The following is a 27581-nucleotide window of genomic DNA, read 5'->3' on the forward strand; positions in this document are numbered from 1 at the left end:
TCATTTACAGTGGGTCTTTATTGAGGTCATTAAAGGGAAAGTTTAAGATTAATTCCCTTTCAGGGCAAGAGGAGGAGGATAAATAACTAGTCCTGCTTGGTGTTCATCCTTAATGACTTCAGCACAGTGTGAAAGAGTAAACAGTTTTGACAAAAGATGTAATTGATTGTTTAGGTTTGACTGATCACTCAAAAATGCAGCGTGTCCTCATTCAGAAGATGCTCTGTAAGGTAATGAATGTGATACTGTTGGAAAACAGCGGCTGCTATAGCTTCTTGGGCTGAGCAAGGATGAGGCTTTGTGCTGAGGCTGCGTGGGTGAGCAGGGTGGTGTAGAGAGTTGAGACAGACTAATGACAAAGTTAAGCATTACGGTTATTCGTAGGCTTTCTGCATTCTGCAGCTGACACGTCTATCTACTCCTGGCATCCTTGGATACCCCGTGGGTATATTTGTTCTCTTCACATCATGTCGAGGTATAACCTTGTATTTTTCCTTCCTCTTTTCTTGTAGATTTTTTTTTTTCTAAATGCTTCTCTTTCGTCCTGTAAAATGCTGTTCTGCATGCTGATTTGCCATGATCTCCTTGTCAGAAACATGGGTGATGAGCAGTTCAGCAATGTTTTTAGAGGTGAGGTAACTTGTTTTTCTCTGTCTTTGGGAGAGTGCTGCGTATCCACAAAGGGAGTGTGCAGCAGTGAAGAAAGAAAATGAAGAAGTGCATGAGAGGCTGATGAATGAAAAGGCCTGAGAATGCAAGTATTTGTCAATTACATTCGTGGCTTAGGAAGACATTAGAATCATAGAATCACAAGGTTGGAAAGGACCTACAAGATCATCTAGTCCAATTGTCCTCCCATTACCATAGCTACAGCAAACCACTAAACTATATCTCGGAGCTCCTCATCCAGACCCACATTGTGGGTGCATAAAGATGGAACATATGTTGTGTATAGTGTTTGTGGTTTTAGGGTCTTTACAGGAATATAGGACTGTTTGAAACAGAGGCTAGCACATTCCCATTTTGGCTTTCTAATGCCAGTTGTGATTCACTTGGGCTTAATTCATTCTTTCATACCCTATCTCATGAAAGGATATCTGGAGCACCTGCAAAGGCCCTCAGGGAAGGACTTAAAAATTATCTGAGCAATGGTATCCATTACATGTTTAGGTGATAGGCTGAAAAGTACACATGAGAATTCTCATGAAAAATTAAAGCAATGCAGTTATTAAATAGTCTGTTATATTTTTGTTGCCATATATTTTGTCTCATAGCATATTTTTGAAGCAAAGGAGATTTGATACTACAGGAGTGGCTGAGGGTAGTAGAATGATCAGTCATTGATGCGGAGCAACATCATAAAAGCTGGCTAGGATCAAGGGTTCTCATGGTTGAAACAGGTGTTAAGAGCCCACTTTCCTGGGTGACCAAAACCAGGTAGCTGTGGCTAGAGAGGAGCTCCTCTCTGGAAACTGACTGTCTAGGGGGTGCTGGTGTCTCTATGTTAGAAGACAAAATAAATTACAGAGTTTTCATGAACGAGAATGCTCAACAGATCAAGTAAATTTTCTGGAAAAGAAAGTTGAGGGTACAAACTACTCTGAGCTTCCTCACCAGTCGGTACATGCACATACATAGTATTTGTCTTCATTATGGATAGAGATTAAATTCTGTGGCTAAGAGTATGTTGATGCCTTAGGCAAAGGATTGTCAAAAGCAAGCTTCCTTGTGTAGCGTGTTGGAGGGGCACTGTCAATACCCTGCTGTTCGTAGTATCAGCACTTATGCCCGATTAACTGCATCATCATAGCACATGTTGCGTTGTCTTTCCCAGCGCCTTCTCCTCCTGATCATTCATTCCGATCCTTAAAATCTGGACCATGAAAAGTGTTCAGATAAAAAGACTGGTATTAGAGGAGACAGGGTGAAAAGTGTTATTTATCTGTTTGTGTTTCCTTTTCCTTCATTGGTGTGTTCATCCACTTCCACTCAAGCTTTCATTGCTGCACAGAGCTGGGATTCTTCCTACAGATGATGTGAAGTGTTGCCAATCTCTTCAACAAAGTTAGACTTTCATTTATTGTTCTTTCAAAATATGGCAGGGTACCCAGAACATGGGGGGTTCTTTTTGCTCTCTTCCATGTCATTTCCAACTGGTTGAGTTTCTTTTTAAAAAGTGGGTTCCAGAAATCTCAGTATTGCTTCATTAACATTGTTTACAGTCACTGGGTACTTTCTGCTGTAGTTTCCATATGTGAAAGGTGGTAGTCTCTGTGACTGGATTGCATGGTAATTATACATTGAACTCATCAGCCGTGATGACCACTAATCTGTTTAAGTCACAGGTTTCCAAGGACATCCTATGACTTTTCCGACTGACATATTTTTTTAATTCTAGATGTGTGAGCTGGAAATGAGATGATTCTGGGATGCTGCTTATTTGAAGTTTATCTTACTTCATCAATTGTTGTGGTTTACTTCCTAGAACTGATCTGATATATTTTCTTACCCAGTGCCGTTCCTGTATCAGTGACATTATTACTAACTTTATCCCCTGATTACTGATAGAATTTGGGCATCATTGGATTGAGACCAAATCCATACGAAATTGCCTTAGAAATGTCTGTAATTACTGATAGTTCCCCATTTACAATTACTTTTTGAGATAGGTCAGCCAGCTTTTAATCTATTTTTTTCTCCATTGATTATGTCCACTGATAATTTTTAATTGGAATGTCATGTAAAACTAATTTAAATGCCTGACAGTAGTCCAAGTGTGTTATTTCTCCAATAGTTTTGCCAACCATGATTCTAATGATATCTAGTTTATGTGATAAGACTTCTTTTCCATAATACTGTGTTGATTTTCATTAGTTATTCTACCTCCCGTAATTCTTTACTAATTGCATTTTTCAACAGCTTTTCTATTATTTTTGCTTGAAATCAATACTGAGCTGGCTTCTCTATAAACACCTAGCTCATCCTGCTTGCCCTCTGAAAATATTGGCAGAAAATCTGCTTTTTCAGTTCTCTGAAACTTCCTCCCCCTCACTCCTGGGAAACAGGATGGGTTGGAATTGCGTCCTTCCACACACTCCAAGAGCTCTGTCCCTTCAGGAGGACCTTCCCCACGGAGACATTCTCAGCGGGAAGTACAAAAAGCAGCAGTGCAGCTATGGGAAGGACAACCATCACCTGCAGAAAATCCCTTTACTCGAGTTTTAGTATCAATGTGTGTGCAAAGCAGTAGTAAAGGAGTATGTTATGATAATAATCCATACATACATTAGCATTATGATGCTTTCAATCTTAGAAACCCGATAACTTCTTTAAAAAGTCATGCAAAGTATATACGATAAGAGAAAGGATAGAGAACAACCATTGTAATGTCACACAGCCTTGCCCACTGGCGTATGAAAGCTAGTACAGTAAAGAGCATGCTTTCATGTGGATAAGAGTGATTTCCATGATGAAAGAGGAAACGGGAGACTAGAAAATGTGTGGGCTTTGATGCCAATACATTTCTGTATTTGGCTTGAGGAAAACTTGTGTAGAATTTGACACATTCTTTTAAGTTGATTGGAAATTTGTCCTCCGCCTTATTTTGAGAGCAATTCTGAACTGGCCCATAATTGTCAAAGTGAAAAAAAGGAAATGCTATCGTCTCTACTATTATGGCTTAAAGCACTTTTTCAATTAAATTATCATTAGGGTTACATCATGAAAGGTATCAACATAATCCATTTAAGTATATCTTATAAGGCTCTTTACTCCCAAGAAAAATCTCCTGTCTTTCAGGTACCAAAGTTAGAGGAATTAATCAATCATGGACTCCAGGGGGAAATTCAGCCTTGATGCAACTCAGTTGTAGACATTCATTTATATCATGGTTTGGTGTCTATCTTTGCCTGTGTAAGGATTTTGTATTTATATTATCACAGGGCTTTCATGCAGCTCTTTCATCAGGCTGTTACTACAAACACAGCAAGTACTTAATATATCAGTGTTCCCTGTGATTTTGGATTCTATTTGATTGAATGTTTTTACTTTACCTGGGAAGTAATTTTTGCCTGGAGGAAACAATTGGGAAGAGACATTTTGAAAAATCAGGAAGCAAAGGAGTGATAAAAATGCATTTCTGAGCACAGTGAATAATTAAGAACTAATTTATTCTGTTACAGATTAAGAACATATATTGTGCATTATCAAATACTTTCCTATTTTCCTAAGACATTTGTGGGACAATCAATACTGATGTGCATTGACTGGGAGCCTCAAACACATACATTTTTGTTTTCAGAATACTTCAGTGTGATGAGGAGTTTAATTGTCTCCATGTTTGGGGAATGAGGCATAGAGAGACTTAAATATAAAAACAAAAACCACCAAAAATCTTGTTTTTAATGTTGTGTTTGGAAGGCATTCAAACTCATGTGGAGTTTCTCACTGGAAGGGAAGCTGGAAGCTGCATGAGGCCTCGAGCAGCAGAACTGAGATTTCCAGCCCTGTGAAAGAATAGACTTTCTCTTTTCTCTCCCCACCTTTTATTTTTTTCCCCCTTCCCCTTCCCCTGCTGCCCATCAATAAGGTAGCGTTCCTTCCACGGGGGAAATCATTGCCAAGCATTTCCCAATGACAGAAGGTGGTTCTGCAGCAGCTGGCCCAGAATTTCCCAGTAGGGATGTGTTGTCATCTGTTGCCCTTACTGACTTCATTATATACTGTTCTAGATAGCGTAAGCTTGTCTGCGTTTCAGGGATTTGAATGTGTGGATAGGAGGCAGTTTCAAAGTGTAGATATTTATGTATTTGTTCCAGCTGTGTAAGGTTATCCATCAAAAGTGGAGAGGTTTTTGATAGGCCTTATCTTCATGTCCAGCATAAGTACAGTACGTTTTGGTTCTTCCTGTATCATCATTATTATTACTATTTTTAATAGAGGCAGGCTGCCAAATAAAAGCCAAAACAAATCAAAACCTCTATGATTTCCTGATGCAAAATAACATTTCCAGTTTTAGAGAACAAATGTTTAATCAGTGTGCATCATGGAAGAGGAAAGCTAACATTCTTATCTTAGAAAATATGTGTTACTGGTGGTGGCCTAGAGCTATGACAGTGTTCCTGGTACGACTGGGGAAGAAGACTGTCAGAGCACAGCAGCTCTACACTTTGTGAGAGCAGGTTTGGCTTTAAAACAGGCTGAATTCTAAGTAATGCTGAGTGTTTAAAGCTGCTGACTTGTAACTTCTTAGATTTAAGGTTAATGTCCAGCAAATGATGATGGATAGACTATCTTTGGAAGTGGGAGGTATGCTTTAACACAAGAACCTACTTCCCACAGGAGGCAAGAATTGCTACTGTGGTACAATCCACATTCAGACCAGACAGCAGCTCCCTGTTTTAGTTATCTCATCATCACTTACCATCTCCTCCTTCCTTGTCCCAAAGTCCACAGCACATTCTGTCCAGACACACAGGTCTGGCTCAGCAACGTCTGATAATTTGATTGTTTATTTTCACAATTGTCAATAAATTACATCAAGATCCTCTTGGCTTGCCCTCTTTACCTGAAGGAATAAGAAGTGAGGGTATTGGAGTCAGCATGGTCAGTGGGTGCTGATGAGCATCCTGGCGTTGTGTGTGCAGCCCAGCAGTCCTCCTCCTGAAAGTTACCAACTGAGTGTAGGAGGATGCCAGCAGCGTTTGGCGCGCTCCTCATTCCAACTTCATCTGTGTATTTATCTCTTAGAAACACCCCAGTCTTTTGCGAAACCGTGTAAGCTTAATTTTGAGTCTGTCACTGATCATTCCTTCTGTTTGAAGTAAGCTGGTCTCTTGGGGTGGCCGGCATCCTGCAGTGAGGAGATGGAAGTGAGAGATCTGCTAAATCTGCTGCTGCTTAGAGTCTCTGTCTTTGATACTGTCTCTAGAGACTGCACTGATCTCTCCTTTTCAGTCAACAGTCTGCATCCTCGCTGTGGTTTTGATAGGAGATTCCTTTAAGGCATTTTGTACTGACAAGGTTATTTTTTCTGTGCATGTGCTGTAGAATTTCACAAAAACCTTCAAAGAAGAGCTTTTTTTTTTTTTCACTCCACATTTGAGTTGAGTTCACAGTTGTTCAGCTTCTTTGTAAAACTACCAGGACAGAAATGATACGAGTGACTTAATTAACAGTAAGTTAAGATGAAAGATGCGTGTTGTTTTTCTGCTGCAGTTACACAATTTTTTTAATAGATATCCATGTATGTTGCAAAGTGACAGCTAGTAGAGCTGTCTGCTTTTTGCCGAACGCAACCCCTGGTGAGTGCTGGCATGTGGCGTTTGATTCGTGTGTTAAAAGAAGAACCAGTGTGCTGCACGGGATTGCTGCCTTTGCAAACTTCTGCCTTTGTTTATGAATGAGATCATACGTGTTGAAAACTCCAGTAAACCCTTTTTTTTTCAACAATTTCCAAATTCTACTTTGTTGCCAAGCCTGGGAAAGCACTTTCCCCTGTTCCCTTCACCTTTTTGAAAGGCTTTCTTTCTCAAAAAAAAAAAGACAAGAAAAATCAAAGATGCAGAATCCTTTATTGACTGTTTTCAACTAGAATCCCAGTGAGAAGAGTCGGTAGCGTCTTGGTCACAAGTAGGTAATTTGCTTGGCTTTTAAGGGAAATCTCAGTGTTTTTGCCTGAAGTAAGACTCTGGTTTGTGGTTTTGCTGAATTTTTTTGAGATTTAGATCTGTGATATGGTCACGTTCTAGCTCTGTTTACAAAGACTTGTGTTAATTCGCCAAATCTCTTTTGAAGTTGTTAGTTTTCCTCCATTATGTGTAAGACCCAATAATGACTATTCTAATGTGCTAATTAAATTAATTTATTGATCTATCTTTGATTTAGAGAAGAAAATCCAAACAAGGAGCTGTGGCATGTGTTGTGGAGGCATGTGTCAAAGCAAGCCCCTGCTTTGATACGCCAACAATAGAGGATAAGCTGCTCTGCGTGAGGTTTCATTTCAGCATAGCTCAGAGTGGTAATACAGATGAGTACATTAATCTCCTTAACTATTCAGAAATGAAAGATCAGGTACAATAACTTATTATTTATTGCCTTTCCAACATGTCTATTCCATAAGATTCGCCATTAAAATTAAAATATAGGCGCTTCAACAGCTAGTTTAAGAGAGTCTGTGACTTTGCTGTAAGGTGCCAGAGCATTTGTCACTGTAGTTTCCAGCAAGTTTCCTGCCACCCTGTGTCCCCTGCTGACTGAGCAGCACAGAGTTTACGCTGAAATGCGGCACCTGGTTATTTAAGAGCACCCAAGGGCAGGGTTCGGCAGCAGACAGGGAAGTGAGGCACACACAGCATCACTGAGCCACTGACAGCAAGAACAGGCAGCAGACACGATTCTGTTCATCCCTGCTGTGCAGCAGTTCTCCTGAATCAAATGGGAGCAGTTGTTTCGGTGCATAAATAAATTCATGTGTTTCCCATTTCTGTTCTTCAGTAAACAACTGACGTTTATTTTTGTGGTCTTGCAGAGAGCTTCCCAAACCCACCGCTCTGTTCTGCAATGAAATCAGAATTAGGTGTGGAGGCAGTTTGATAGCTATTTGTGCCTCAAGGAGGCTTTTGTGTGTAATACTTTTACCACGAGTGGGACAATAACTGCTATTCATTGTGCAGAACAGGTTTATACACATAACTTCAATTTCATGTTTATTACAGATTTAGGCCTAATCTTTCATTATATATTTAAGTAAAAATTATCCTTAAGGTTCTTGGAAACAAAGCCAGAAGCTAAAGGCAGACTCTGCAGCAGACTTAACTGTCCACGGTGTGCTGGAATGTAGCTCTGCTGACTATTGATTGATTTATTTCACTGCACATGAATGTGCCAACTCGGATCAAGCCATACTGCTTTAAATACCATATGAACACACAGCCCGGGCTTTGAGAGTTCAAACTTTAATCAGAGGAGACGGGCAGACAGGAAGAGTGGAGGTACTGGAGAGGGGAGGCATGATGATCGAGTTCCCGTGCCCAGAGTAACGTGTGGAAGCCATGTCAGGGCTAGAAGCCAAACCCAGGTGTCCCCAGCTCTGCTCCAGGGTGGGAGGATGGAGGCGCACACAGCCTTCCTGCCCCACTGGCTTCCTTCCCTGTGCTCAGCCACAGCCTGTCCTATGCAGCCTCACTCCTGCTTAACTCTGCAAAGAAAGTTTGATAAAACACACGTGGTATTTCCTAGGCCAGAACCAGACCTACCCTTCACCAGGTGTTTGGAAAACAAACCATAAAAATGGATTTGAGAGAGCCCTTTTGTTTTCAAGGGGAACCTCTTCCAAGTTCCCTCTTGGAAATAACAGCTGGAGGATGGATGCTACTTTTTCCTGCCAGGCCATTGTTATCTTCCTCTGCTTCCTCTGCAGTACCACTTTCCCAAATTTAAAAAGAGAAAAAAGTCAGTTTTCTGCAATGTGCTGTTCATCTGTTGGTGGTTATGTTATGCTGGCATTAAGCAAACTAGATACTAAAATAACTGATGTTTATATATAGGTCTGTTTTTATATATAGATCCCCGTATAACTCTCCTTCTTGAGCTGCCCTTTTATTCCAGATGGCTTTGAAATTCAATTTATCTTTAATTAGAACACATGTATAAATCCAGGATTAAGGGTGAGGAGTTCCACTGTTCACTTGACTTTTTTTTTTTTTTTTTAATTTATATATATATATTAATGGGATCTGTGGGTAGTCAGCACTGTTCAGGATTTTGTTCCTGTTGATTCCTTTCTTCCAATGTATAAAAACTTGTCTATCAGATAAAAGGCTTTTAATTTCTGTTTTCTTTTTAGCTGTCTGTTGAGGTATGTGCCCAGAGGGGTCGGGTTATGTGGAGGTTGCTGTCACCTCCCTCTCTGTGCAGCGAGGCTTTCCTCAGCTAGGAGGAAGCTCACTGCAAAGACAAGCTGGCATTTATTAACCCTCGGACCTCAAGTCACAGAATCGCAAGGGTTGGAAGGGACTTCTGGAGATCATGTAGTCCAACCTCATTCTAAAGCAGGTTCCCTAGAGCAGTCCTGGCATCCAGGCAGGCATGCACCCAGCACAAGCCCCGAGAGCTGGACCTGCCCTTCAGGTGCGCGCTGCCAGGCCTGTCAGGTGGCCTTAGATGTGTTTCACCAGTGAAACCCTGGGCTGCTTAAATTTAGCTGTGAATAATCTGGCAAGGATATTGGAAAAAAAAAAAAATACAGCTGACAACCGCTCTGTTATCTGAAATCTAATATTTCACCTCTCCATCACACTCCTGCTCTGGCAACAGGAGGTGATGATCTGTGAGAGCCTCCGAGAGCTGAGCCACGAGAAGGGCCATGAGGTCGAGATAGGGCCCCCAGGTCATGGGGACCTCCTAGACACTGATGGGGTCTGGATTAACCAGTAATAGCTGGAGTTGGGCTGGGTTAGCGTAAGATCCTGCACGCAGGATGGGCATGACCCAAGGCCTTGTTTTGATGCACATTTGTGTCTCGCAGCCTCTGGCCCCAGAAAAGGTGTAGCTGGTACTGACTTGGGGTGTCAGCTGTGCAGAAAATGGGATGGGTCAGAACTGTGGGGCTTCGTCTCCTCTTTTGCCCTAGACCTAAGAACAGAGCCATCACACTCTTTTTTTTTTTTCCCTTTCTTTTGCATGTCCCTGCTTCATATCCCTGAAAAACACCAAGCTTGGTGGGTGATGGGTCGCATCTATACTTGGAGTTTTGCTTCATGTTCCCTCGCCTCCTGTGTACTCCAACAGATTAACTTCTTATGGGAGAGCTGTTGTTAAGCACCCTCTTTCTTCAAAAAACAGTCAACAAGCAACCTGACCATAGAGTGGGCACGGGCAAAGTCTGCTATAACAAAGTCAGCACAGCAGCTGAGGGGCTGCATGAGCCAGGCCTCTCTCCAAAGGGAGAACGAAACACCATTCTTCTCCGAACCCAGACCTCCTGCACTTGCCAGTATTTGTTTCCTTTCTGATTAGAGACACACTGACTAAACCAGATAATGTTCTGTTTGGTGTTTTTGCTGCCAGCCTGCCATTTGTTGATGAAGCATTGGCATGATGAGCAGCTGCAGGTCAGATTTGTTGCCGGGCTCCCTGAAGTCTGCAGCTGCTAAAAATAAACATTTTGCACAGGTGGAGGCTTTGGCTGGGATTGTGGTTTGGCTTAATTCACAAAGTTTGGGATCTTTTCTGAGGTATGTAAATCGCATTAGAAATATTTGGCAAGGCAAGTCAGTGCCTGAACATAAAGGAATTCCACCTGAGAATCTGGAGCAGCTACGATGGGTGTTCTGGCACCACGCTGGCTGTCTGAACTCAGCACTGTCTTCCATATTATTCTGTTTTCTCTGGTTTCATTCGTCCTGATAAAACACTGTCTTTTTCTGAAAAAAGAAATGTTTATAGGGGTTGTACTTGGTCATTCAGATTCACTGATTGGCTACTAGCCTATTTGTATGCTTATCCTGCACTCCCCGCCCTGCTATTCGAGCACCTAGCTGCACCAATGGTATCAGCACCAGAACTACTTGCCACAGCAAACATATAAACATAAAAACTAGCAGTTGGAGGCAGAAGGTTGAGGTAGAGCTGCCATCCAGGTCAGTGAAGAGAGAAGTATCATCACTGCAGATCAGGGGAGAATTCAAGGCAGCTACAAGGAAGGGATGGATGAGAGCCAGACCACCAAACTTTTACCTGGATTTTTAGGCACCAACGGTGCCGCCCTTGTAAAATAAGCACTTTAGTTCTGTGTGCTGGAAAGAAAAAGGAGCTTTTGAAAAACTGGAAATGGGATTGCCATTAGGCAGCTAAAATTTAAGCTAGATTTAATGGATAGTGCTTGTGTGTAGTATTCCTGTGCAAGAAAGTCCACCTAAATTAGGTGAATTGGATCTCACTTTCTGTTATCTGATGGGGAGATGATCCATGAGCTTGTACAGACCAGAAATAGATGGAAAATGATACGTCTTGTTCCCCTTGCTCCCTACCTCTGAGCCAACGACTCCTCATCCAGAGGCACCTTTGCATATTACATTCCTGGGTCCCTAGAGTTGCTCAGGGCCTCTATTCTTGCACTGCACTTTCATATATTTTAAAGAGCATCAGAGCAGGCTCACACTATTTCAATAAATACGTGCTGTAGAATTCAGCAGGTCAATATCCAGGATAAGCCCCTCACTCACAGTAACAGCCGGCAGTGTAGATAAAGAGTGATTGAAAAAGTTCCTGAAATTTCTTACACTTTTAGATAAATAAATAGGGGCATGTGGAAACTTTAGGTTCCTTCCAGCACTGAGAATTCAACGTATTCAATTACAAATAAAAATTCAAAGAAATCTCATTTTGTCTCGTTACTACAAAACGGAATAAAGCCATTCACCTTTAAGAAACAGGCTTCTAGGAACATGGATCTCATTCATTTGTGTTTGTGAAATGGCACGTTCAGCGTGAGATTTTATAGCCAGTTTAAGAAGAAAGAAAAAATATACCTAGAAATACTTTTTATTATATTTCCTTATGTTATGGCTTTGTTCCGAGAGCTTTCTCTCCTTGCTACCTGACTGCACACTGCGTTTCATTGTTCAGTAATCCAGTCCAGCTGTTCCAGCTGTTAAATATTCAAGCAAATACCGAGTGTTTTTCTTAACAATTCATTTGTATTTGGTTACCTTATTCCAGTGCAGATTAGCTACTGAATAACCAGGAGTTGGAATAAGAGCTTGTAATTTTAGATGCTTCCATATGTACTTGGCTTAACACATTATTCTTCCTCAAAGATTGTACTCATAGGTATTTTATATGAATATTTTTCTAAAGTCTTAACTTCTGGATACTTTTTGTTTTAATACTCATCCGTACCTTCAGCTAATACCTAATTGACACCACTTGCTCTCTGATATTCTATTGTTTGAACAGACTTTGCAAGAACGGTATTGCTTATTAATTTAGAGAACCATGGAAATACTGCTGGATTTAAACTTTGTGGGGGAAATCATGCGAATACTGTGCTTTAAACCCAAGGATGGAAATTGCTCTGGGATTGTTTTTGTTTTTTTTTTCTAGTTGCATTATACACTCTCCTGAAGCTGTAAAGGATTTAGCGTTTATTTGATTTTCTCTCTCATTAGTAGTAAAAATTGTTATTAAACAATTCTGGTTCTTCTTTTACAGCTTTCAAGAGAAGTAATTCTCTACAGTACAGCTGTGGCACGGCTGTGTTAGCATCTCCTCTCCATGATGTTTGTGTGTCCTTGAGCACTTGCCGTGTTTTCTAGGAGCTGCTTCGCTTGCATCCAGACAAGCCAGTCTGGAGAGCCTGGCAGCTCCATGCCGCTGGGATGCTTCACTGTAAAGCCTGGCTTTACTAAATCTGACCAGGTTCTAACCACGCTGTATTTGCTACTGTGTTGTCCAGCGTGTGTATTGATGTGTGCTACAGAGAGCATGCTGTCATTAAGATGAGTGCAAATTGCATAGGGTTTATTTGTTGAAAAAATCAGTTTCAGTTGAAGTGAAAGAAAAAAAAAAAATTACTCAGTAATCTGGGTCGTATTTATGTAAAGAATTCTTTCATTTGGGGGAAAGAAAAAGGGCTTGTACTCTCTGAGCTAGCAGGCTTGTTTTCCTCTGAAGATTAAAACTGATCTTTAGGAGGGAAAGTGCACCCCCTGAGGAGGAGGTGTTTTTCACAGGTTTACTGAAGGGTTCATGGGAGATGAGCCAAAGCTTGCTCTGTTCTCCTGTGTTCCCCATTACTCTGTGGTTGCAGTAGTAACCTGGCACGTCACAGACCGAAGTTTAAAGTGGAGATTTTAGCAGATGTTTCTGGCTGAGTGCTCTAAGCATGAGGTATTTTCATTTGTGTCTGACTCCTCCTGAAGTTGTATTAAACTTTTAAATTCTCATTGGCCAAAATGATGTAGGAATTAGTATAGAGCCTAAGAAGTGTGTGCTTCCTGACAGAGAGATGGGATATTTGGATTTATCCACAGAAGTTAAAAGACTTTATATTGTATTACAATTTTTCTGTTTTACACCTGGCTGCTGAAAGTAGTCCTTGCAGTAGGCCTTTCTTACTATAACCTTCATAAATGTTCACCTTTGTAGGTGAGCTATATGTTGTAGATGCTAACAACGGTGGTCTTTTGGCTCTGGCAAAGGTTTCGCAAGAACCTGGGAAATTGGGGGTTTCCGAGTCACGGCAACAGCTATATATGTTTGAGATAAGACTTTTGTATTTGGATGTAACTGTGCTTTTTCATGCTCTATAATCGTTCACATTCAAAAAAGTCTGTGCTGACTGCAGAATGCACATACCTACTGAGAAAAGGTTGACGCTGTCATCTGTAGGAGCATCCATTTTAATAGGTTGCATAGAAGTGAGGTCCTACAGCAATGCAACGTAAATGCAGATCAGCTCCAACAATACAAAGCATGAAAAGTGTCCCTGGTCCCTGTAAGAAACTGGTGTCACCAGTTCCTAAGAATGACAAGTCAGAGCTTGTAGCACTGCCTAACATGCCCTGCTCTTCCTCCTCTGTCCTTGTCACCAGCACTGGCATGGTGGTGAGGTGGTAGCTCTTCAGGGCAGCACATGAGCCATCACACACACCAATGCCCCTAGCACATCTACCCATGCTGCTGGGTACAAAAATTGAGGGTCTGTCAGACAAAGCCTTTGTCGCCGTTCCTCAACAGAAGGTTTGCCTCTTGTTTACTTCAGCAGTTGTGTGTTAGAGAAGAAAGAACTTAAAGACTGTGTCATCTTTTTTAGGTCTGTTTGGATCCGAGATCATGCAAAATATCTACAGTGAGATTTCCATTGCTTTTATACTAAGGCTATAGAAACTTCATAAGTCTTAAGGCTTGTCTCATGTCAATAGAAAGGGGAGGAAAACATTCACTTGGTACAGTTCCTAGCATAATTACCTCAATAGTAGACTTCATGAAGCCAGGAGAAAGAAAGAGCAAATACTTTCTGCATTGCCTGTGACACGGTAGTGCAGGAAACATATTGCAATATGGCAGTGTAAGAGTGCCTTTGCCGGTTCAGACTGAAGGTCTGTCTGGCCCAGCAATTTGTCTTCCACAGCAACCACAGGCAGACACCTAAGAAAGAACAGGGAAAAGAGGAATCAATTTGTTTCTGATCTGAATTTAAACCCTGGAGAACTGCGACTGCCACTGAATGTACAGGAGGATTTCAGATAGTCTCAGTACCTGGGAAGAGTGGGATGCAGAGTGGGTGTCCTGTCTGCATTCATTCTCTTCAGCATCTTTCTTAAGTAATTTGCTCTTATGGTTACAATAGCATTTTTTAAAATTATGTTTATTTTTTTACCAGAAATCCCCACTGATGCTTAGCAAAATATTTTTGTTGCAGTGTTGACAGTGGTGCTGGAAATGCTAATTGAAACTGCTCCCTGCTCTCAGAAGCCATTTTGTTCCCCACGCTGATTGAATTTGCTTGAAGCAGGTTTAATTAAGGTGGTGTTGAAAACCATCACTTGAGTAGGGTCTCATGCATGCTGGTGTGCCACCATGCTAATAGTATTGGTTCCTGGAATTAAAATGGAAGGACTTTGCCTGGTTTCTTATATGGTTCACTTGTTGAGGGAGGATTTCTAGGGCCTCAATATTTATGGGCCAATTTGTATTATTGGTGCCGACCGTGGCAGACTTCAAAGTGTTTTGATTTACTTTGTAGCAGGAATGGCTTGTTCATTTACAGTAGGTATATAAATGGAAGGGAAGACCACTGGATAAATAGAACAGCAAGAAAAGATCCCAATAGACAAGAAAATATTAGACAAGTTTCCAGTGCAGATGAGCCATTTCCTGATGTGAATAAATATTTCTCCCTTGCAGTGAAGTAGAACTGTAGGCTGACCCATGGCTCTCGGAAGGGGCTGAATCAGCACCACAGGTCCCCAAAGCTTGGGCTTTCTGAACAGCTTCCAGCCCAGCAATACTACTGCGTTAGCTCCCACCTTCCCTTCTGCCCAGTTCAGTCTTTATGAATTACCTGAGAAATAGAATAATTTTAAATGCTGAAGTATTTTTTTTTTCCAGGGTAAAACCTGCACTGTTAAATCCATTATGGTTGTTAGAGCTATGACAGCTGGAAAGTGGGATATAGCCCATAACTTCGTGTGTGCTCTCAAATGCCAAAGGCATTTAAAAATCTAGACATTTGATTTCCTCCATCCCTGAAGGTGTCAGTCAGCCATGTATTTTTTGAGTCATGCTTCCATGTGTAGGTACAGAGGAACACTGTGGGCAGAAAATGCACCTTTGTTAAGGGATTCTCATCTAGTGGAGACTGGTCCCTTATTTCACTAAATGGATGAATGAGCCCACAGATCAGGCCAAAACATGGTAAGCAGGACCTTAGTATGATGCTACAGGGCAGAAACTGAGAAATTTCCTAAACTACACCTAGAAAGTATATTTCTACAAAATATGTGACATTAGTTATCAGCCTAACCAATGCAGCTCATTGCAACTTCCTTGTGCAATTAGTTTGATGGGAAAATTGTGCATACCTCAGTGTGATCCTGGGTGACAGCCTTGGGTTCAGTTGTGATTTTCCCGTGGAATTGTATCAGCTCTACAACTGGTTACAAGTAGTTGTTGGACAGACCTTGCTGATGGTAATAACGTGTGCATGTAGTTGCTAATTCAATTAGTATGTGCTGGGCTTTGAGCAGTTAGTGCTGAGCCAGTGCCGAAATGCAGAACAACAGAAGAATGCCAAGTTACTGGACAGTTACTATGCAAACAGAAATACATTATGAAATATAAAGCTGACATCTTGCTGGAACAGAAGCAAGCTGTGCTAGCAGCATTACTGGAAGTTTGGAGATGTGTTTATGATTCCGCGCCTGTATTGCATGGAAACTACCTGAAACCACAAACATTGCAAAAGTGACTGTGAAATGTTGACAAGCAGCAGTCCCCCAGTGCAAAAGGTTTAGTGCCCAAGCAAGTGAAGATGGAAGAAGCTAAGTCAGAAATCAGAACTGTAGCTCTTGACCTTAACAGATAACTTAAGCTGATGTTGGAAGTAAGTGCTCTCTCGTGGGTTCAGTGTCAGGTCTGGAAAGTAGGACTCCCGTTCTGTTTTTAATGGGCTTTTTGTAGGATCTTTAGTCATCCAGTCTGGAATATAGATTATTCTTTCTCTGTATACCTCACTTTAATTTAAAATGGAGATTGCACTTCTTAGATGATCTGCATGAGTCTAATGTAAGCATCCTGATCAACCATCCCAAGGCAAAACAGAAGTGCAAAATGATACCATATTCTGTGTTACTGTCCTGTAATCTGATGCAAACTAAAATCTGCCAGGAACAATAGATTTATGCTCAGTAATCTCTCTTTGTTTTTGTTTGTTTGTTTGTTGCTTTTGTTTTGCTTTTTTTTGTGTGTGTTGTTTTGTTTTTTGTTTTTGGTGGTTTGTGGTTTTGGTTTGTTTTTGTTTTTTTTTTTGGACATTAATAAAACACTTCATTTTGAAAAGGCAAAGAGATCCAATTACTTCTAAGAGGTTCTGCCTCTCCAGCAAGCTGCATTTCCTTCTGTGTGAAATTCTGTTGTCTCCTCCTACCTCTTTTCTTTCTAATGCCCCACTCTCCTTGTCATTGTAAGGAAATGACCCTTTGTCTCATGCAGCTCACATTCTTGAATTCACTCACTGCCTGACTGATTAGCCAAGGACACACTCAGCCAAAGTACTGGTCGTGTAGCTCTTTTGCCAGACAGCTTGTTCAAAAACACTTCAGAAGAAAGAGGAGAGTGGGAAGAAACCCACTTGCCAGTTTAAGGACAAAGCTTGTTTGCTATTAAAACTTCTACAGTCAGCAAAAGCAAAAGCAATACCGACTGCAAAACTGCATTTGCATTTATAGTACAAATATGAAAAATGAACTCTAGCATGAACATGTCCTTAAAGAGATTATAAATCCACTCTCTTGACTCGAATGCAGTGCGGTGTTTTGATTGTTATATCTGGGTATGTTGCACTTGAAAGCATGGTATATGGAGTACTTGGAAGACACTGAATTAAAGATTTTACAGTAAAAATTATTTTACAGTGGAAGACCTTGTAATGAGAGCAGTATCCCAATGCTGCCTTGTTTTTGTTAGATATCTGTAAAGTTTGGCATGCGGTGGGTTAATAATTAGATACTCTTTGTGTATAGTTCAAGTGAAGGCCACCAGCTATGACTTCACTTTGGCTGGGGTTTCCCTGTAATCCATTTAGCAAATTAAAGAGATTACTTTGATTGGTGCCATTATCTCCTATTCTCTTGCGGTTGAACCACTTAACCTGTGCTTAATTGAAAGAGATAGAGAGGGTACAGTAACAAATACAATCAAATGAAAGGGGCAATAGGATCTGTAGGCCAAACAAATGATCAGCACTAGGCTAACAATAGCAGATTAGAGGTGAGATCAATTAATTAGAAGCTATTGTAGGCGTTGGGTGGCTGCCAAGCTTTCTAATAGCCTAAGCCATCATGCCGTTCTGTTTAGGAGGATTTTAATGACTGGGAGTTGATGTGGTTATTTCAATAATTACCTATTTTAATAATTACTTCATTAGAATATGAAACATATTATTCGGCAGGCTTGGTGGGAAAGATAGTTTTATGAGCAGTACACCTGGAGCCAGGAACGTGGCCGTACTGGTGCAAGTTGTGAACCATCACCTCGACATACTGGAGCTGCCAGCAGGAAGGTCACAGCTATCCTCGGGGCACGGCCCCAGGAGGCATGGACCACCAACCCCAGGGCATTTTTGGAAGTGCTGTCTTCATGCACTCGACTGAGGAGGGCCCAGAACTCTTCTGAAGCTCAGCAACTGGTGACGTGGGGCAGGTTTAGCTTTTTCGGGAGATGGCTTCTTGAGAGCCTGCTCCCTAAGGCCTGCCCTTCAGCATCCACATCCTTGGGGCCAGCCCTGGGTGAGCGCAGCAGGAGCAGGAGGGCAGAGGAGCCATGGCTGACTGTGTCCTTGCCCCCTTTGGAAAGAGCAGAAGTAGTAGCTGGAGAATCCAAGAGTGCACAAACGTCATCTGCTGTGAGACGAGGTGTTTCCTCAGCTAACACGGGAGTGTCACTCCATTGCACTTCAACCTGGTGAGACTGGAATGCTCTTGGTCTTCCTTCAGCCTTTCAGGGCTATCCTGTGCATATACAGTGTGTGGAAGTGATGTCAAAGAATTAACATCAGAGTATCGAATGTTACAATTTATTAGGATTGTCTTGCATGCTGGAATGAGTTGATTAGTGCACAACATGCTTTTCATGTGTAGCTGCACATCAATTTTGAAGTTAGTTTTTGGGAGTCACTGAGCTTTGTTTTAGAGGCACTTGAGGATGTGAAATCTTCTAAGTTTTTGAAGGAGAAGGAAATTGTGATGAAATGAGTACCATTTACAGCCATGTATGGTGTAAGTACAATGGCAGCTTTACACCTTGTTGTGTGTGCTACTTCCTTTTATTTTTGTTTGTAATTATTTTTTTGCCACATTGTATAGAAGGCAAATTTTGACTCTCCTGAGACTTAACATTTATGTGCTTCGGAGTAGAATTTGGCTAAAAGTTAATGTTTAGAATGCATCAGCTTTACACTAAATGTGATTTGTTTTATTTGTTTTGGAAAATTGACATGGATAACATTTTCCAAGGCATTCAAGTGACTTGGAAGCAAAATTTCAACAAATGCTTTTTGTTGCAGAATTTTTGGGGCTGGTATGAGTGATAATTTTATCTGGATAGGAACCGTGCCAAGAAGTGTAAAGATACATGGATTATTATTATTTTTTTATACATATAGCTTTAATTTGCGTTGCTTATGTTTCTGCAAAATGGTAAATTGGGCTCTTGTTTTGCATGTGTGCATGAATAGCATTTGATGTGAAGGGGAATGCCAGATTCCCTAAGGATTAGCATGTGAGAAAAGCCTGTAATAGAATAATAGCCAGTGCTGCTCGGAATTTGGACAACACTGAGTGGCAGATGCATACAGAGATAAAGAGGAGTGCATAGTCTCCAGGAAATACAGATTCTGGTCATATCATTACCCAGTGGTAATGGAGTCATAATGAAGAAAACGAGCGACTGGCATTTTGGTAGTGACTGAGGAGGCTGCACGCTTGAGGTTGTGAGTTAAGCACTCAAATGTCTGGGTGTTTTCCAAACTATACAACCCGTTTGGAATGCTCTGTCATTAATCTCCAGATGTGCGAGAGGATATCACAGAAATAGCCTTTCTGTGCCATTTTCCATCTCTGATCTCGATCAGAAACAAGTAAAATGCACATGCTTATGATAAAATACAATCTTTTTTTTTTTTTTTTTTTTTTTTTTTTTTAATATAACTGAATTCATTATAAACTTGGTTCAGATTGGTTTTGTCCAAAGAGTCGGTGAAGTCACCCTCTTTATTTTCCAGTGTGAACTGCCCACTCTTCCATGAGCCTTTTAAGGAAGAAGTCTAGTCAGTAAAGAACATATTTCTGTAGGGCCTTGGTTCCTCAGAGGCGCAAGATATGTCTGCACTGACACATCAAGTAGATGTACTAAAGTAAAGTAGACAACTGAAAGTGATAAGCAATCCAACAGGTTCTTAAATCTTGTGATACTTGTGCATTTGGCACTGTCTGTCCTAATTTTTGCAGTACAAGACCACTTGTGTTTTGATATTGGTTTTTTTCATTGCTAGCATCTATGTTTCTAAGCAAATTTTCTGAACAAACACACACACCGTATGAATGATTTATTTTGGAAAATAAGATCTAAGACTTTTAACCTGGATGAAGTGATTTCTTCTAAATGAGTTGTATGCTGAACTGGCATCAGAGCCGAATATCCTCTTACTCCAAGAGATACTAACCCCTCAGGGCAGCATTCAGGTCATTAGCAGGTCAGTTTAGGAAAGCATATACTATTGCTGCCTCCATCCGTCCTGGGCTGAAGATAAACATAAGACTCCAGTTTCCATTGTTACCAGACCAGGAACCTTCACAGGCCATAAGAGCAGCTTAACAATTGTAAAAGTACATTTGTGAGTTTAAAAGCCTTAGAGGTTTTATCAAAGATGGAAAATGTCATACTTTTGGTGGATTTACAAAAGAATGCATAAATCAAATCCTTTGTGTGCCATCAGAATTTTATATGCAAATATCTACTTACATACTTTAAAAGAAGTATGTATGTATGAAGAACAAATAATGCACAGTGGAACAGTATGTTCAAGATTTATCAGCACGAATTTAAGATGGACTGCAGTCTAAGGTTACTCACTAAAAGGACAAGTAATCTGGCCATACCAACTGTATGCCAATAAACTTGCTATAATACACTGTCCTCTATTCATTTATATGCCATATGGGTTATAGGAAATGTACTTAAGAATATTTTGGAGGGTTTTAAGTTTTATTGTATCTTATTTTTCATGGTCCTCCTCCTGCTAAGTGAGGAGGTATGCTTATTAAACAGCAAAACACCTTTAGAAATGACCTAAGGACTTTCCTTTTGCAAGAATTGATATTAAAACTTGCAAGGTTGAGTTGGTGGACATGCTGGAACCTTGGTGCTTGCCTGTGGAATTGAATTCAATCATTAAACTTGTTGGGTTGTGAAGAATGCAGATTTCCAAAGCTAGCCCTTTTTGCATAGAACAGGGAGAAGATGTGCTCTTTCTCCACCCTCGTTGCTGTTAATGGAATAAAGCATGCACCTACTGAAAGGGCTCTAACTGCATTGAAAATGTGGAGGACTCAAAGTTAACAGGCAGAAGTTAGAGGATGTGTACAGTAAACTCATATACTGTGTGACTTAGCAGCTTACCTTGTGGGTATTACTGCTGTGTTGTGTCTGAGTATTCATATGTTCAAGGCCAATACATAACACGCTGCATCCTATGGAATAGCAGAGGTTAAGGGATCTGCTTAAATGCTGTTTTCTGCACTATTTAGGACCTTTCTGCTTTTGGGCATATCCTTGAGCATTTAGAGACTGCAGATCTAACATCGGTGTTGGTTTAGTGCCAGGCCTTATGTGATGCCATTTGCTCTTACCTGCTCTTGCAGAAGATGTGGGTGCACTCTTATATGCACAGGTGCAGAGGGAGGTTGTCTACAATGTGTTTTTAATAGCAGTATTTCTGCCTCGAGTTTTTTTCCTCCCAGACTGACATCACCAAGCAATAGGTGTGTATTTGAGAGATAGAAATGGAAATGTTTTATTATTTTTTAAAAAATCTGTTAGTAATCTGGGCTGAAATCCTACCCTGTGGACATCAGTGACGAAAAAACCTATTACTTCATCAGGGCCAGGATCTCAGTATTTGTGCTTTTCGTGTTTATAAGATTCATGGAAAAGCCAAGGTCAACGCTAAAAACACATGCAAAATATAAAAACAAAATGCCGACATGCAGACTTTCAATAAAACAGGGTTTAATAAGTTACTGTCCAATCTGGATGACAGATATTGTGTAATACTACTTTAATGGTCAAATCTGCCATCATCATGATTTGGAGTTCAGGAAGGAGATGGTCAAAGTATTGCCAGTGATTTTAATGTAAAAAATAAATAACAGGAAGTAAAAGAAATGTGTCAAGAGCAGGCTGAGCCAGAGTTCAGCAGCAGAGCGTAATGGATTTGATCGCTTCTGCTTTCCTTAGGAGGAGTCACTGTGTGTAAAGTATTTGGAGATAATCTGAGTAGAAGGGCTACAGCCAAAGTCCTGTATTTCTTTTTCCAAGTCTCTGATGCAGAACATTCTTAGTTCCTTCACTGCCCCTTGAATTCAAATCCTGGCTTTGCTAGTCCAAATAAAATATAAATCCAGGATATATTTCAGTCCCATCTGTACGTGCTGGGTGATGTACAACAGGTGGAATCCATTTGCTGTATAATTACTAGGATGCAAACAACCACAGGCTTTACAAGGAAGTCATCTCTCTTCATCACAGTTCTGGTGTTAGGGCTGTATTTGTTCCTAATAATCAGCAAACTTCCAAAAGACCCACAATGAAATAACTCGGAGCACTCTTCCCAAAAGCCATGTGTTTAAACAATGAAAGATTTGCTGTCCTTTCAAGCAGAAATTAAAACAAATCCTTTGAAGATTACTGCAATTATCCCACTCCCTTCCCTCTTTCAAATGTAAGCAACCTTTTGCAGCTTTGTCTTTCCAGAGAGAGGTGAGCTGACACCAGACCTTCTTGATGACAACTTCGTGTCATTGAAGTCAAACGTTGTTTAATTCTGGCTGGGTGTGCATGAGGAAGGTGTTGCACTTCTGTGAGGCTTACGAGCCCGGCTGGTCTCTTCTCCCAGGAGAATCTGGGAGTTGTTAGCCGAGAAGATTGGCTGTGCCTGGGAGTGCCTGACAAGGCAAATGCATGGGGTGTGCTGTTCCCGGAGGGCTCTGTGTGGGTCTGCCTCTTCCCACACCACCCCATTCTATGCCCTCTTATTTCTTCTGTAAAATATGTGGAGGCTGCACGCTTTAATTTCTTGTTTTGTTTGGCCTCCACTGTCAACTGATGTAAAATTTTTAATAGTGTGGTGCTAGTAATGCAGAAGATGTTGATAGCTCTGCGTCAGTTCTATTTCACCGCGCTCTGTCAAAATTTGTTACTTTAATCAAATCACTGGTTTATGAAATACAGATTCCTTTCTGATAAGGCATGCCAATGAAAATTTCTTGTTGAAATCCAGGAGGCGCATAGGAATAATTGAATTTTTTCCATTTTAAGTACTGTAAGAGTTATACTTCTGTTTCTGATTTTCTTCTTGTCTTCTTCTCCTCTGTATATTTGATATTGTATCTGTAAATGCAAAGTACCAAGGAAAAGCTGGCATACTCCAAATTTTTCTGTTTCATTCTCTGGACTTGAAGCATACTCTGCTTTGCAGATTGGACATTCTCCCCCAGGCTGCTGTCTGTAGAGAATCGCCTCAGCCTCTGATTGTGTTGCCTTCTTCTCTTCCAGGAGTCCGTTTGCATAGAGCTAGTTTTTCATGCAGTTTAGGCAGAAGACTTATGCTTATAGAGCAGCATTTCTCAGACCGGGCCTTGGATCACTGCTGACCTACTGACACACAAAAAGTTTTCCTTCTGACCCAGCGTAACATGTTTTTTCCTCAGCTATACAGTCTCCAGCTTGTTTTGTTGCTCATTGCAGAATGATTTTACAACAGTATTGTTCATGCTGAAGAACATTTTTCTTAGTGAATATGTTGTGTGCTTTTGAGGAAAAAAAAAGAAAGAAAAGATGCCTCTGCAGTGATGTGAGGTGATGTACAGGAATCCTTCTAATCAGTAATTACCTGCAGAATAAGAAGTGTACTGGTAACAAAATATAACAGAGCTGAAGCAGCTCACTGTGATTTTTTCAGGTTGTAAAATATTCACAGCTGTATTAATAAACAGTAATAATTTCTACCATATTCACTATAAATTCTTCGAGAGCCCTAAATCTGGTCTGGAAGTTTGACAGATGCGGTACGTTTGTGCGGTGGATTTTGCCTACTGTGGCTCCCCGTCCTCTGAGTACAGATAAGAAAGACCTGTGAGATTGTTAAATGGGAGCTTCACCTGCCAGTCTGTACTGCGGGATCTCTATAGCAACCAAACATAAATCAAGAAAATGGCCCCTTTTGTAAGTTGGTTAATAGGCACAACATGCTTCTTTAGAAAATCCAACTATTCTTTCAATAGACTTTGATTGAAAGTCAGCCTTTTCTACAGACACATTCACATTCACATCTAGTAGCAGCTTGTATGGCTGTCCAAGGTCTAATTTATTACCCTTTAAAGATTGGGCAAAGAAAAAATGGTTCTCGGAACAATGTTTACATTCAGAGGCATAAGCACAGTGCCACAAAAGAGCATCCTTTTGTTCTAAACCCAGAATATTAATCTTTAACCTACTACTTATTTCAACTCCCCCTGCTTTTATTTGGTTAGCCACATTCTTCCCTTGTAATTGAAATCTTAACGATTTAATACCTTATTTATTAGTGGTGGTGGGAGAACAGATTTCTGTGTTGTTGTTTCTCCTAAATGTTGATATGTATTGATACATTCCTCAGGCTCTTCTGCTAGCCCTGTAAGCCTCTGTTTCTGAAAAGGTTCCTGATAGTGGAGATGGGCCGTATGACTGCTAGCATTTCTGACACAAAATTTTGGTATGTTAGGCAGGGCATTCCAGTGTGAGCTTCCTACTTAATTTAGGGCAGTTGTGTGCTAGAAGCGTCTGTAAGAGAGACTGCACTTGGACCCTTATAAATACCACGGGGAAGCATGCAAATGCTATCCAGAAAAGAAGAAATTAAATGTAGAGGTGTTTTTATGAGAGGGCTGGAGTTGACTCAATAGCCAAAAGGTAGATTTTCCTTCGTAGGAGAAGGAAAACATTGCTATTCCCCTTTTCCACTCTGGCTGTGAAAATAAAACTACATCTGGTTCAAACCCATTGCAACAGGAATTAACCCCTTTCCTTTCAACTAAGACAGCAAGCATGGAAGAAGCCACGAGTGGATTCTCTGCAGCTTGGTGTGTACAGTTGTAGCACCGTGGTCAGGCAGCATATGGAGAAGAGGTGCTCTGGTGGATTTCCATCAGCATAGTCAAGTCCCTGGGGTGCAGGAAATTCCTCTCAGGACAGAGGCAGAGAAGGGGTATGGATCATTTCAGGGCAAAAGGGATTAGGCAATGCTGTCATCTTCTGAAAGCAAGCTGGAGAGATGAAGAACAAGGGGATGAAGTGCTTGAAGAGAGCAAACTGGAAGCTTTGTGCAGCAGTGGTGCCCCTCCAGAGTCTCCTGAAAAAGACACTTCAAAGCGCTCATTGCCACAGATGTGTATGCATATGCACAGCACGGCAAAGTTACTGCTGCCTGCTTCAGGTAGAGGCCCGACACAGAACTTGGCTACTTGGTCGGCTTTTCTTCTAAGGGTTTTACCAAAGTGTGGAAAGTTGCATGTGAAGTTATCAGCTTGTGGGTGCTATTTAGATGTGCCTGTCCCTTTTGGATTTAGGGTATGATGTTATTTGGGGCCATCAAATAACCTCCAGTGATGTAAGAACGTGCCTGTCACAACATCAGCAAGTGCCAGAGTAGTTTTCATCCCTCTTGTTACTTTTTCCGTGCAAAAATATTATGTATGTTCACTGCATTGTATTAAAAGATTGGTATGCAATATGGGCCCTGGATGTCCTTATATTATTAATTTCATCACTAATATCATAGCAGATGTTGTCATGTGGTCCTCACACTGTGGACAGTGCAAAGCTCCAGCCTGCAGTCCCTTTTTCCTCCAAGAAAACTGTAGGAAGAGAGCAACACCACTCAATGTTGCGCCACACGGAAAATGATAACAACTGTGGGCTGCTTTAGAGTAATAGGCCTATGGGGGATATTTCCTGCCATATTGAGGGAGCTTTCATTTCTACTTCAGTACTGCCTACCTGGAACGCAGCGTGGCAGAAGGGGTGGTCTGCTTTGTGCTTTTAAATATCTGGTTCTTCAGAAGCGGCCACAATTCCGAGAGCCTGGTCAAGTGTGTTTGTCTGAAGGAGATCAGAAATCCCTTTCGGAAACCATTTGTTTTTGTATTTTACATATTAAAACCAACACCTTGCTATACCTAGGTGGCCTCCTGGGAGGATAGATAACACAGATCCTCACACCTTAGGGCAACAAGCTCCTGGCATGAAACTCCATTAAATCAGCAGTTGACACATTCTGCATTTGTTTCTGCATTTTGTTTTGCCCTGTGGAGAGTGTGTTACAGCAGTCTAATTCTGAGTTGACAAAAATGTGGATAAACTGTGACAAGGTTTGCATGGAAGGGAATAGGTCATGCCCTTTTCACCAGTCTTGAGCGGAGGAAGTGCTCGTGGGCATGACCGCTCCGTAGGTACCCAGGAGTCGTCTGCAACCTAAAATACTGATTTTTAATCTCTTAGGAACTGACATCTTGTTTTATTAGTGGTAACGACATAATTTTCCCCAGCTTTTCCAACTGTTTTCTTCGTCTACACTGCTAACATTATCTCAGTCTCATCTAAACTCAAGAGTCCCAGATTAAGAAGATGATGTGAAAAATGGGGTTTGAAAGTAAAGCACAACCATAAAGCATTTCTGATTCTTTTGTACTTCTGAAGCTTCCCAGTGAAAGTAATATTTTGTACCTAATTTTTTTTTAATGCTCCAGTCTGGTCCCACATGTGGGATTAATTAGACAAGACAAATGGCTACAAGGAAACTCATCTCTTTCTGGGAGGTTGTTTTCTGATGTTGTCATCCCATTATTTCCACTTTTCAGTTGCTTGTTTGAATGAGTGATGGACTCAATCGCTTCTTATGTTTGATAGGCAAATACAGCACTCCACTTTGCTAGTGTGTGTACGTGTGTGCCTATGATAAACATTCATTTTTAATTTACTTTGTTTACCTTGAGAGCCTGCCAAGAAGTGATTCAGATATTCCAGTGCAAGGGGTTTTTCTATTGTGATGCAGGACAAAGGAGTGTTGAGCATATGCTCTTTCTTCAAAGAAAAAAGAATATTATTTATTTGTGCAGCTACAAGAGTGCTGGTTTTCCTATGTAAACACTTGCTTGATTTTGTTTGTCACAGAGTCTACAAAATCTTTTGTGTTTGAAAAGTTTTGCTGTACAATTACAGGGCAGTTCAGCGCAGCGTGCTAACGCCGTTGCTCTCTGCATATTGCTGCGCACTGAGTAGTACAGTTTTCATCCATCTCATGCTGGCAGCAGTTTGCTTTGGGGTAAACACTTTCCTAAGGGACTAATTCATGAAAAAAAGCCTTTTGCAACAATGTTCAGTCCTGCAAACAGCTGCATGTCTTGCTGTTGCCTCAAAAGGCAATATTGAACTCCTTGAGGGCTGCCTTTTGTGTTTGGGTGAGAATTTAGGGAGGGCTCTCTGCCCAGCTGGAGATGTATCTTGATGTCACTGGGACACAGGAGGAGAATTGCACGTTTTGTACATGGGCATGCAGTGGGACTTGAGAAGGTTGCAGATTTAGGGACATTTGCACAGCAAGTCTGCCTGAAGCCATATCAGTGAATGGTGTTTATAGTGCTTCTGTGCTATTCTAATGTGGAGCCTCCTCAGCATTGCAGACCCAAGTTCTTTCTGTCCACAGTTTATTTTGAACATTTTTCCTGTAAAACATGTTTCTGACCATGTTTCTCCAAATCTCCAAATAGCCTTTTCTTTTTCTTTTTATTTTTTTTTTTTTATTTTCTGGAAATGAGAAGCAAATCCTTTCTTGTCTTGCATTCCAGTGTGTACCTGAGGGAGGAAAGACAACCCTCCTCAGAGTCATTTAAAAGTTGACTCTAATCTGACCATTGAAAGTATCCTGCAATAGTACAGCTTAGTTGCTTGCTATTGCTGAGAGAAGGAAGTAATCTTTGCTTTGAGAGCGTGGAAAATGATATCGCTAATGCCTGATACCAATATTTATTTAGAAGACAAAGGTT

General features: G+C 40.9%; 1 protein-coding gene across 7 annotated transcripts in view; it reads left to right on the plus strand.

Annotated features, from left to right (window-relative positions):
• The window catches only part of RARB (retinoic acid receptor beta), a 317775-nt gene that overhangs the window by 148532 nt on the left and 141662 nt on the right, over window positions 1–27581 (plus strand). The gene's annotated exons all lie outside the window — the stretch shown is intronic.

The sequence above is a fragment of the Excalfactoria chinensis genome, chromosome 2 (assembly GCF_039878825.1).
Source record: "Excalfactoria chinensis isolate bCotChi1 chromosome 2, bCotChi1.hap2, whole genome shotgun sequence".
In the NCBI taxonomy this organism is placed as follows: domain Eukaryota; kingdom Metazoa; phylum Chordata; class Aves; order Galliformes; family Phasianidae; genus Excalfactoria; species Excalfactoria chinensis.